At 39.7% G+C, this 13,055-nt stretch overlaps 2 long non-coding RNA genes across 10 annotated transcripts in view; one reads left to right on the forward strand and one right to left on the reverse strand.

The window, feature by feature from the left end:
• LOC107316155 overlaps positions 1 to 13,055 on the forward strand; it is a 68,211-nt gene that overhangs the window by 40,280 nt on the left and 14,876 nt on the right. The gene's annotated exons all lie outside the window — the stretch shown is intronic.
• Positions 1 to 13,055, reverse strand: part of LOC107316157 — a 31,934-nt gene that overhangs the window by 17,752 nt on the left and 1,127 nt on the right. The window lies entirely within an intron of this gene.

Raw genomic sequence — 13,055 nt, forward strand, 5'->3', positions numbered from 1 at the left:
GAGCCCTGACAGATGGCAGAGAGCAGCTCAGCAGTCAGTCTGACAGCAGGAGCAGAGAAGTAATCATCCTCCAGTACTCAGCACTCGTGAGGATGCACCTCAAGTCCTGTGTTCACTTTTGAGCCCCTCACTACAAGAAAGACATCGAGGCCCTGGAACATGTCTAGAGAAGGGCAACAAAACTGGTGTGGGGTCTGGAGCACAATACCTCAATTTTAATATTAATGGCTCATTCTATTAGAGAATTCCCTATGTTTCAAGAAAGGAAGAGAAATGCAAATAGTCTTCTGTGGTTGCACACTCTCAGCTTCCCTCTGTGAAAGTCCTGTGGAAGCACAGGGTCCTGAACTTCAACATACTAAATGATAATGGTGCAAGACACTAAGAGATAACATAACTTGCCAGAAGTGTGTTGACGTAAGGGTGTCCAGTACCCTAATTTTGTTAAGAGTTCAGGCTACTTTGGCAACACTAAGAAACTTCAGTTGTTGAAAATCATAGCATCACAGAATATCCCAAGTTAGAAATGACTCATAAGGATCACTGAATCCTACTCCTAAGTAGGAAGTCTGGAGCGTAAACCAGATTAATAAAGAAATAAATGCAAAATTTAAGCAACTATTCCTCAAACTAAATGCAGTCCTCTACCTCTTTGTACTCTTGGAGTAGATTTCTTTTTTTCTTAGGATGGACACAGCAGTGAGTTACTTCCTCTGGTTAATGAGTTGAAAATACTTCAAGTCTCTTTTTCAGTTTGAAAACAAACCTAATGAAGAGAAATCCAGGCTGAATCAACCTCTTTATTGGTTTTCTGTGAAAGAATCATCCTTATTTCCAATTACTTGACCCAGTGACTACTGAAGTATTGGTGCTTCTAAGTTATGGACATGAGAAATTAGTTCCTAAGGAAAATGGTCTTGCTGTGCTTCATTTTCAAATATAATTCCACTGAAGGACACTTGATTTTCAAAGTGTGAGTCAACATGGAGAACTTCCTTGGACATTAAGTGCTATTGAGTACTGCTGTTTTATAGAGGAGAAATTAAAGCTCTCAAAATGTGATTCTTTCTGAGGCCACTGCTTGAACTCTCTCTGTGAAGGTCTTGCAAGGATCTTGGCTTAATAGAACAGCCTGGGGATCTTGACAAGCACAGATTCTTGGCTCCAGAGATGAGCTCAGAATCAGTACAGGCAAGTGCTGTGATTAGAGGCAGGGTTTGGATGAAATCCAGAGCTCTTGTCCCTAAGCCATTCAACACAGATCATTTCTGGTACTTCTAAAAGATTGCAAGGGTGAAATCAGTGAAAGATGTGTAGGTAGAGACCCCTTTGAACACATAGGGAAAAAAAAAGACACTTAGGTTGGACAGCATGTCAGAGATGTCTTGAGAGTACTGAGTGCTTACATCTCTCTGTATGTCTAGCCTGACATCATGCACTTCATTCAACAGCTGTTCTCAAATGCAGTAACATCATCAGTGTAACGAGATAATGTCCCTGGTGCTGCAAGTATCTGCATCATGCACATAAAGTGCACCTGCACTTTCTCATCACACTTAACCAAATGAGTAACATCCTCAAGCTTGCGTAGCAAGAGTTGCCCAGATGTCAACTTTGCTTGCAGTTGCTGTGCCTATTTCCTGTATGTGCAGAATTTGTATATGCTATTATTGGGCTTTTTCAGATGTAGCTGACAAAGTAGCAAAGACCTGGAGTCCCATTAAAATCAACGGAGACATAGAGAACTGATGTATCGAAGGCTCTAGCTAGTCATCTGTGCTCTCAACAGTGACAACCCTGTGGATTTGTTCATTCCATCCTAAAGTGGACTTCCCATCATAATATTTTGTGCATAGGTTTAGGAAAATTTGAATGGTAAGTGCTAAAAATAACAATAAAGCTGACAAAATAGGAAGGATTTTGGGTTAATCTCAGGACACGTAATTATTCAGCATCTCCTGCTTAGGCACTTTTCTTGCTTTACTTTCTTATTTTCTATTTAAATATCAGACGTTTTATTTCAGTGCCTTTAATTAGTCCATCCATAAATACAGATTGGCTCAAACTATGCCACTTTATACTGAACAAATATCACAGTAATCCTTACTATATTAGCTTTTACCTAAGGAGCAGCTGCTTTGCTATTTTGAATTAGTTTTTTTTGACTAATGTTTTGCTTCAATCTTTCATGTATAACATGTTTTTAAAGAATGGCTTCCTCCTACTTTTTGCTCTTATTTCCTCAGTAGTATTTTTGGAATTCTTAAGTTTTGAAACACTTGCATCTAAATTTGCACTTTCTGCTTAGAAGAAAATCAGTTTTTCTGTAAAGTAAGCACATCTACATTTTCTTTTTAAAATGCCTTGTGTAAATAAGTCTTTATGAGACTGGGGCAAAAACTCTCTACTTGACAGAAGGTTGATGAAGTTGCAGAAACAAACAAAAACCCCAAAACCAAACAGCAAAATACCTCCGATTCGCCAGTGTAATGAAACCTGCAAGCTGCTGGTATCACAAAGTACGGCCATTAGTCAGGTTAGTCATACGCATGTATGGCTAACACATTATGTATATACAACTGTTGCCACCTCCTAAAAATTCATTTCTGGATGTTTCATAAGGTGACATCTCAAGAAGGGGGAAAGCAGGGACTGCACAAACCACACAAGATGAGAGGTGAGTGACTCGTATTATAGACGTTGTTTCTAAACACGTATGTCTTACATTTGGTATCTAAGAGATACCTAGCGATACCAATTCAAACATAAGTCAGCATGCAGATCCTGATGTGATCAAGTAACTATGCCTTGCCTTTGAGAAATTCCCTCCAAGGATGTTGCCGTCCTTTCAGTTCTCTGAACCCTTTAAAGAATATAAATTAAAGAAAAGCTTTCCCAGTGGATGACAACAGGTCTAAGTGGCAATTCATGCATCTCTCTAATATATATTCCCATAGGGAGCTGCAACTCAAACTCTGGAGATAAAAAGCCAGCTACAGAATCACAGTAGGTACATCTACTTTCTTACACCTATTCACTGGGGAGGTTTTCTATTCACATGTAGAACAGCAGCTAAAATAAGTTCAAGTTTGCTGAAGTTAGCTTTTAGTGTTCTACCTCCATGGAACTAAAGTACACCTATATGACTATTAATATCTGTTTTTAAAAACTTCGTTTTAATTGTTAATCAACAAAACAAACTTTTTTCATATGTTTTGAAGGAGAAAGTGAAGTTTGTTTCAGGGCATTCCTTTGAAATGTACTTTGAAAGCTCTTAAGAAGAAGCAGTACAAAAGGACTGCAAAGAAACCTCTAAGCAACCATATTGTTGGATTTGAAGTCAGTGCCTGTCAGCAATTATCCATAAACCTTATAATGATTCAAAATTGACACCATCCATTGAAACAAAAAGAAATATATCAGGTTATGCATTTATATAAAACTTATGTTTGTTTGTCAGCTGGACTTGTGTGTTGCAATATACCAGCAAAAGTACTGAAAAAACTCCCTTGCATTTCTACATCCTGACACTTCCTACATCTGAGCAAAAGCATTTTGAAAAGGTCTAAGACTAGTGGGAGTCAGTGGACCTCTTGGTATTTAGGAAAATATCAGATATATATAACAAAGAAAACATTTTAATTGAATCCAGCTATAACCCATCAAAATCACCATTCCTTCTGAGTCCAAACCAGCTGCTGCTGATTTGGAATTCCCTCTGGAAGTGTTCTCAATACAGACTCCCAATTCCTTGCTTTAGTTGGCATCTTCCATGGGAAAAGTTGTCTATTCACGTAACTGCTCTGAATGGTACAGGAAAGTAGCAGCAAAACATCATTTTGCTTGTATGCTTTCTGCTTTTCACCAGCAGATGAAACTCTGCATTGCTTAAGAATACCTCCTTCAAGCACAGTGTCTTCATTCCTGGTACTTGACTTGTAAGAACTTGATTTTAGCAGTGGCATTATGAAGAACTACAGGATTGAAGCAGTAAAGATGCTGGTAATCAATATTCAGTCAGCATAGCATCTCTGGACAGGAAACCCCATCCTAAACCTTTCCTCCTGCACAGCATTGTTCAGGCTGATGTTAGACTGAACTAATCACAGTGAGATGATGAACAGGCCCTTTCTGGCCTCTAGATGTTTGACACAGTGCTCCAATACATCAATGTATGTTAGTTATTTTGAGATGTGAAGATGAGAAGCTTTGAGGGCATGGACGAAGGAGACCACTTTGATTGTTTGTGAATTGGGTAGCACTGCCTACACTGGCTGAGTGAAAACAGGGGTTAGTACTTGCTGCCCCACACCTCAGCTTCACTGCAGCTGCAGTGGGGGAGCATAAGAGTCCAAGAAGGGTCTCCTGAGTTCTCTTCCATTTGGCCTTGCTGTGCCCTGCAGTCAGTGTGCAAGTTTCCCTCCGAGCACCATAGAGAAAGTGGGCTTGCAAGGTCAGAATAATAACTCCAGTTTGTTTCATTCTATTTGGCCTTGGTGGAGAAAGAAAGTGAGTTTTATCTTGCTATTTATTCAAAACTATTGTTGCTGGAGATCCTGTCATTCTCTTCATACATTGTACCTCATTGAGGGAAAAAGGATTATCTAGATTATATGTAAAAGCAGAGTTGAAGACCTTCAGAGTCTAAAGAATTTGTAATTGCACACCTCATATCTTTTTTCCCCCCAGTTCTCATTAGTTTAAGAGTATATAAAAAAAGTTTTTTGGTTTTTTTTTTTCTTTGTTTGTTTGTTTTTAAACAAACAGTTTTGTTTACTTACTAAGTGAACTAAGAAATTCAAGTGACTCTGGTTCAGAATCTGAGAGCCAGGATTCAACTCAGATGAACTTCTGAAGATCAGTTCCTAATGTCCTAAACATTTGCATATGAGGAATAATTTGAGCTATTTTCCAGTCCTTCCAAGAGTGCAAGCGTTCCTTTTCCTTATACTTAGGACCTTTTTTCAACTTGGTATATTTTCTCATTTAGAATTCTAAAATCAATTATTTTTTTTCTTGTGCTAACAAAGAGAATAAAGAGCTCAACGCTTTTCTTTAACATTTTAAAATCTCAAACAAACCCCAGAACTGCAAGAAGCCACTTTGAGTTATATTAAACAAATCCTGCAGCAGGATTAAGTCCTTCTCCCTAAAGAAAATCAAAATAAAATGGGGTTTTCCAGTAAGCACTGAACTTCCCCATGTAGAGATGAAACACTGACTCTTCTCACCAAGACTATTTGTAATAGTCAAAGTGTTGATCCAAAAGAGTTGACAAAAAGAACCTGAACATCTTTGCACTTGGAGATCAGAGCGAGGCCTTAGTTTTGACTCATGTCTAACCAATGACATTTTGAGTTAGCCAGTGCTCTAGCACTACCTATTCATGCAAGATACATCTCTTGCCACTGACTTCAGTTCCACCTCTTACCAGCTGGCCATTCTCTGTACAGATGTATTTTCCTTGCAGCCAATGTTTCCCCATAGTCTAACAAGTCTACACTATATGCTATGCAAGTCACAAACTCACAAAAAAGCCATGTGAATGACATCCTTGTTATGTCCCACTTTTCAACCTCCAAGTAACTCCTTGGTTTTGTCTTTACAACAGTTGCCAATGGAAACCACTGCAGTGTGGGTTTATAAGACATTACATTATGCCCTCTCATATTTTTCTTTCACGCATATTCAACTTTCCCAAACTTTGCATTATAAAGAAAATCTCCCAGGACTGGTTACATTCAAAAGTAAGATTATTTGGAAAGTTTGAATAAACTCTCATAAGCAGCTTTTAAGTGAGCTGAGAGAATGAGAAGGAAACTTGGTAAGGTCAGAAGACATGATCCCATTCACGTCAATAGCGTTGTTTCCAAAGTCCTCCCAGAGGATCTAGAACCAGGGACAGAGGATGCTGATCTGCATTCCTTCAATAAACTGAGTTGCCAATGAATTTTGGTAGATTTACCAAGGCCAGATTCCAAACTCATCAAGACAACAGGCCTCTGTGATCTGTGTGAACCACATACTAACAAGAGGACCCACTTGTTTAGGTTCCTTAGTTGGTTCTCAGCAAAGCACTCATCAAAAAAACTTGCATGGTAAACAAGTGAGAGAAAGCTGAACACCCACCAATCCCTTATTTTGTGGTTGTCCCAACCTTCGCTCTTTTCTGATTACACTTTCACTTAAAAAAGAAAAAGCCAACAAGCAATAATACCGCAAAATCCTGTGTTACTTGTGCAGAGATCAGCACTCTTTGTCTTGGTGCTGGAAGCAGACTACTAATTATCAAGGAAATAAGCTTCCTTCTGCCTATATCTGTGTTGTGATGAGTCTGTTGCAGAGCTAGCTTTAAGGTTTGTGCAAGATATGTCAGGGGTTGGTACTGTACCAGCATCAAAAGCTGAAAGACTGCAAATTTAAGAACACACTCTCAGTAATGCAGATGTATTCTTCTCTATTATTATAAAATCTGTTAAGCATTCCCTGCAGAACAGAAAGCTGCTTCTGCCACACTATGCATTGTTTTCCACAACAGGCTTATCCAGCAGAACTAGGGAATAACCTAACTGGACTGAGACTGCAAAGATTCCAATGTAAATATTTGAGATCTATAGCAAAGTACCCAAGATGTGGTTGATGTGAGCAAATATGCCTGATGAGGATTCTGAATGCCTGACTTCTTTCAGACCTGTGAAAGTCCTTATCTACAAAAATGAAAAGCGTGTTGCACAAAAAGCTGACTGTAAGTATCAGGACAACTGAGTTACCATAGCACCTAGTGGTGTTGCTGGAAGGTAGAACAAGGACTATCAGCCTTATTTTGAGAGGAATTACTCCAAATTCCCTAAATATAGCTATTTCAGTAGCTATTGGTCCAGTCTAACAAGGTCAATGCAGATAGAGAGAGAAGGGACCATGTGAAAGTCTGTCTTTTGATTCTCTTTGTTTGAAATGATGCAGCAATCTGCAACTACTGGTCTGCTATCCCTGAACTGTGGTAACTGCTACTTCAACCTACAGCAAAAAAAAGTCTTCATTAGAGCATTGGAAAAAAAAAACAACAAAAAAACACCCTTGTCACAGAAACAAGTGCATGACAGAGTGAATTCAGAATGTCTAAGTCTGTAAAGTATCTAATGTTTGTATTTGCAGCATTTCATTGTTTAAACATTATGAAGAATCGTATGTTTTGTAAGCAAGAATGGTATTTTGTATTGTAAGCAAGACTTTCTGTATCAGGCTCCAGTATCTCTTACTCTGTGCAAATGTTTTGAACAATGGTGATATAAAGATCTACTGGCAGACCTCCAGGAGGAGTTCAGAATGGAAGTTAAACAGCCTGAGCTGTTACGGTTCAGCAAACAACATCTCTTTTGTCTAGTAGCAATTTCTTAATAATTTTGGAACATAGAACAGTAATAACTCACAGCTAGGTGCCCCTGGTTTGCTGTAGTATCAACATGGGGTTGGGGTTAAGTCCATGGGCACCAGCTTGGAAACTCCACATCCACATAGAAGAGAGCTGAAATAGATACATGTCTTGCTGCTACTAGAAAATATACAGGCCACGATTGTCATTGAATTATATTATCTTCTTAGTTTTGTTCCCCTTCTTTTGTTCTGAGTTTTTGCTGCCCGCAAAAGGCAAGACCAAGAAGAAAACTGATGGTGCCTCTCTGGGGTCTTGTAAAGTGAGAAATTAAGCAACAACCCTTGAATTAGGAGGGAGTCTTTCTGTTCTGTCATGTTTTTCAACATTCTTTTCTGGTATTTGTTAGATAAATAGGAGTCTAGGTTCTGGAGATGTCAGCAGAGAGCAGAAGACATATCTGCACTCTCCCTCTTCCCCGGAACATAAGTGTTTGAGTGGCTAATGTCAATTAATGGTCAAAACACTTGCTAATTAGTAAATTCTCTCTGATGGATCAGTTCAGTTCCTAAGTCTGAAATCTCATGTGACAGTGTAACCTCTTTTTTTTTTTTCCTCAAGTTTTCATCATGCCTAATAATTTTTCTTGCTTTCAGTCCTGAAGCCTTATTTGCAGTAGAAGAATGCAATTAAACTTCTGTGTTTGGTTGGCAGGTGAAAGGATCCTTGCTCACAGACGATAGTTAAACTTTTAAAGAGATTAGTAGTCCTTCAAAATAAAAGTAACTAATGAAGCAAGTGCTTTCATCAAAACCAACCAGAATTCCTTCAGAATAACATAACACTTTCATTCTTGGTTTTCCCTTGCAGCTTCTTCCTTTAAGTGACTTAAAAAGCAACTTCTGAGGGTGTTTTTATCCCTGCAAGTGGTTCAGATGGAGTGCATATCTGAGCATCTCATTAGCTCCTTCTTCAATCTGTCTGCCAGTCTCCTCTCCCACTTCAGCTTCTCAAGAACAACATAGCTTGGGTTAGCATCCTATTTCATTATTTTCCCTAGGAGCTGGGACAGGCCATCCCTCCTGAGTGCAAGATGGGTGATGTGATATTTATTCAGTTACTTTACCTAAGATGGGTCCAGCATGCAGGTGACATGAAGATAGAAAGCAGCATCTCTCTGTTGATCTTTATGATCTTTGCTGTCAAGAGCAATAACACTGTTCTTATTTTACAAAACTTTGCACATCCACCTGAAGGTGAATCTAGTTGACTCCAGTTGCGATCATGGAGTCAACACACAACAGTAGGTGGGAAAGATGAATTTTTCTTACATAGGCTGCTCTCCAGAATTGTGTTAGAAGTGTCTGTAAACAAACCAGCCTTCCCCTAAACTCTCTCCCTGACATTTCAAAGGCCAAGAAAAAAGAAATGACAACTTCAGTTTGTCAGAAAACAGCCCAGAAGGGTTGGTGATCTTCCTCCAAAACAAATTTTAATGGGAAAAAAATACCAAAACTCTGCTATCTCCAGTAGTGCGGTGTTAAAGCAGTAGGTGTCCTCTACAGATAAGTATTCATAGCTGCACTGGTTTGGGATATGTCCTCCAGAGTTGGTTCTTGATGGTGTGATCAGATTGTGAGATCTTGGGGCATGTATATTCACAGCACTACCTGCCTCTGTTACCATCTGCAGGTAGGTAGCACCTTTTGCCTTTAAATTATTAAGGGGTCAATGATAGCATATCACCCAGAAGTCAGGCACCTTCCCTTCGGTGGCAGTGTGCACATAGGAACATCACGCTCTCTGTTCTCTCCTGTCTTTGCTACCCCATCACAATTCTTGAAGGCCAGAAAAAGATCTCCTAACACTTCCAAATCCTCTGAAGCAATTTCTTCTCTCAGTGGTGGCTCAGATTTCTGTCTTGGCTTATGTTCAGGGAAACTAACCACATCATGCTTTTGGGAACCAGACCTGAAGATTTTGAGAGCTATCTTCGCTTAAGAAAGTGTGTGACAGTGTTTGCAATCTCTGTAGTCTTAGGTTACAGGAAATAAATATAATTCACAGCTTAACTTTTAAAATGAGCCCCAATTCAGTCTGAAGTCCTTTCAACATAAGTTCTGACCTGCGGCTTCTACAAAAGGTCACGTTTTCAGTGAGCAATCATTTGGATGTGGGTTGCCTTGGGACTGATCTTTATTACCATTTTACCCCGTGATATCACCACTTATTCCCTAGCATGGTATTCAGTTTACACATGGAAATAGGTGAGAATCTGTGTCAGACATGCTAACATGACTCTGCAGATCAGTGCTTTTATCCCAGAATTCTAAGTGATGTTAAGTGACTAAAACATTGCAGGTCTAGGTCTATACACTTTATCACTTAATAAAAATTTCAGCTGTTGTTAATATCCAGCCTCCCCATTCTCCTCTGCAGTTGTTAAAGCAAGGGAGCAGAATACTGAAGTGTTTAATGCACTGTTCCTGATCCAGCGAACAAGGGTCATGTCAGCTTCTTATAATGATTTACCACTGATCAGTGGCAGTGTTAACGCGCCAAACTTTTTATTCCTTGTCTGCACTCAGAAACACAGTCCTGAAATCAGCAAAAACTGGAATTAACACCCAAGTTTTCCTAGTGAGAAAAGTACCTCCAAAAATTAAATCAAACCAAAGGTGACCTGACTGCCTCATGAAAGGAGGATCAGCTCTGCTCCAGAATCCATTGCAGTTTCACTGACCATGACATAGGGAAAACTAAATGGCTGGCATTTCAGCCCACCAACAGACAGATCACATGCCTTCCACTGATGAAGTGTGCTATATGATGCTAGCCTTGCTGCAGCTTGGAGTTCCTGCTGTTCTCCTTTCCTTCAGAAAGGACTCCTGCTACATTGGTGATGTTTGCTTGCTCACCAAAAACCACAGAGCTGGCTATGGCTGCTTAAGTTCCACTGCTAAGAGGCTGCCTTCTGTTAGTGGAGTGCCACAGGGTACTCTGCAGGCTATGCAGCTGGGGCAGGTGTCTGAAAGGTTCTCAGGCAGTAACCCTTTTACTTATTTATTTTTCACGTGCTTTTGTTATAAGATCACCAAGGATGTTTTCACAGGTCTCAAGAGCCATAACTTCATTTTAATCATTGAAAGAAAAGTCAGAACCTCCCACTGAATCCTCCATCCCATATTGTAGTCATATAATGGAAGGCCAAGTCATCACATTTGGGCACCTTTTTTCACTACCTGTGCAGTAAAGAGAGAAGGGACACAGCTTTGGTGTGTACTTCTCCCTGCCCCTGGCAGAACTGAGCTTCCAATGAGCTGAGACACCATTTCTCCCAATTCAGAGAAGGGAAACCTGTAACTGAAGCAGTGGGAACCCAGCATGCTACTCATTCCATAAAGGCAGAGTTAGCCCTAAACCTAGTCTCCAAAGCAGAAGTATAAAAATATTTGAGAATATATCTTATATTTAGAATTGAGAAGGTAGATCTATTACAAACATCTCTTCATCTTGCTAAGTGAAGGTAACCCTGAAAAACATTTGTCTGCATATGTTTGTGCCTATTACCTATGTAAATGTGTCCAGGAGAGTTAAATTTGCACAAAGGAATTGGATCTTTCATTCTACTCCACTCTAGAGGTTTTGAATGCCTAAGTGCTGCCTCTGGCAGTGCATGGCAATAGCTGCCCTCTGAGAAAACATGCATTTCTGTAGGTAATATTGTGTTTGCAGAGTTTGCTGCCTAATTGGCTTCAACACTAGGGTCAGACTGAACTGTTCTACTCAGCCAAGCAAGAAAAGTTGGTCATACTTGACTCACATATAAGAAAATTGGAGCAAAATAAAGGGAATGAAGCTGTGCCTCCTCTGTGAGCCATGCTCAGTACCTACAACTATAGTGGGTTCAGCAATACTACACAGAGCTTTCTTAGTGAAGAGCCCAACTCACTGTCATGGTGTCACATCAGGGGTCCATCATGCTAGTTGATTTATAAATGGATAATTTAAAAAAAAAAAAAGAAAAAAAGCCCTTGGTGCAGAGAGAGCTCATAGTCTGCATTAAACAAGATGCTGGAGGGGCTGAAATGCTGATGCATTTCTGTATTCTTGGTCACAGCATTTCAGTGCCTTGAAACTGATCTGCTTCTCCAAGTTTCTGTGCATGGGTTTGAACTCTGCTCTCTCTACTTTCAGGAGTCACTGAATCCAAAGCCAAGATCCAAGCACTGATCAAGCACTTGCCATTTGGAAGGGAAGGAATGCTCACACTGGTGTCATTTTAAGTCAACAGCAATTTAAGTAGAAACTGTAGTTGAGGAGAGTGTGAAGATTTAAATGATTTCATAGAAGCAGAAAGGAACATCTAGTTACAAGCTGTAAATTGTACTCAGTGAAGTAGACCTTGTTTACACTCATAAAGAGTCAAGCAGAATTCTACATTCAATTCTGTTTTCTTCACAGAAGGATCAAGTGTAGAAGTGCTGCACTAATAGAAGACATGCTGTCTGGGAAGCAAGCCCAGTCTGTTCTTACAGGATCCCTTCCACTGCAAGCACCAGACCTCAAAACAGCCCAGAGAAAAAGCCTCTCAGATCCAAGCAATTTAAATGCAATGAATGTGATTTGGCTTGTAGTTAGTTCCCTTGGAAGTAATGAAAGAGGTAATGAAAGACTGGACAACTACCTTAAGTAAAATGTTATTCATTAGAGCAAAAGCACTTCAGAAAAACTGTTTTGAGGCTGTGAAAGCCAACTCCATGTCTGTCCATGCATCTGTAGCTGCCCATTTCCTGAGTAGGGAAACACAGTGTCTTTCTGTAGGTCCCACCACAACATTTCCACACGCATGCTGTGGAAAGGTAAGTGGTAAGATTTTCCTGCACTGTCCTCTCAATCAACATTACTCTTGAATGCAAGCTGCAGTTTTACCTCACCCAGTCCTTCTGTCCCGTCTTGAAACACCAGCCCTGAACTTCTAGCAGAATGGGAGGGGGAAGGTGAAACTATGTTTCGCAGATATTGAGTTGTGTCTTAAAGTGGATCACCCCAGCTAAAAGGTCTGACACAGAGAGAGTGAAAAAGAGTCACCCAGGAGTGCCTTTGACAAGAGAATTTGATTAACTCCTTGCTTTTGAGAAAGCAAAAATATTACCAGCCTCAAAGAATATGTCCTAACAATTTAATGGACAGCACTTCTGTGCTAGCAACAGAGAGGGTAGTAAATTCCTTCTCCGAATTAAAGTGGAACAATATTTACTATTCAGTCAAGGAACTGTGCCTTTTATAAGATCCTAAAAGCAGTTTCTCAGGAAAACAAACAAACAAAAAAACCCACACCAAAAAACAATTTAAAACACCTCAAACCACTTTATGTATTTACCAAGGTGAAGATAAATAGCCGTATAACTGTATCTGTGCACACATCAGAACAACAACCCAACCACTACCACAGTATTATTATAGCAAATAGAAAGCATCTAACTAAACTGTCTACAGTAATTCTGAGTATGTCTTCACTGACCCAACATATGTCCATAAATAATGGGGTTCTATTATCAGTTGAAGTAAGTAGTACCAGTACTAACTTTGTTTACAGCATTCAACTTTGACCCTTGCAGTTAATTTTACACCACAGACTGCTTTACCATACCATAGCACACCTTAACTAGAACAGTGACTT

The sequence above is a fragment of the Coturnix japonica genome, chromosome 6 (assembly GCF_001577835.2).
Source record: "Coturnix japonica isolate 7356 chromosome 6, Coturnix japonica 2.1, whole genome shotgun sequence".
In the NCBI taxonomy this organism is placed as follows: domain Eukaryota; kingdom Metazoa; phylum Chordata; class Aves; order Galliformes; family Phasianidae; genus Coturnix; species Coturnix japonica.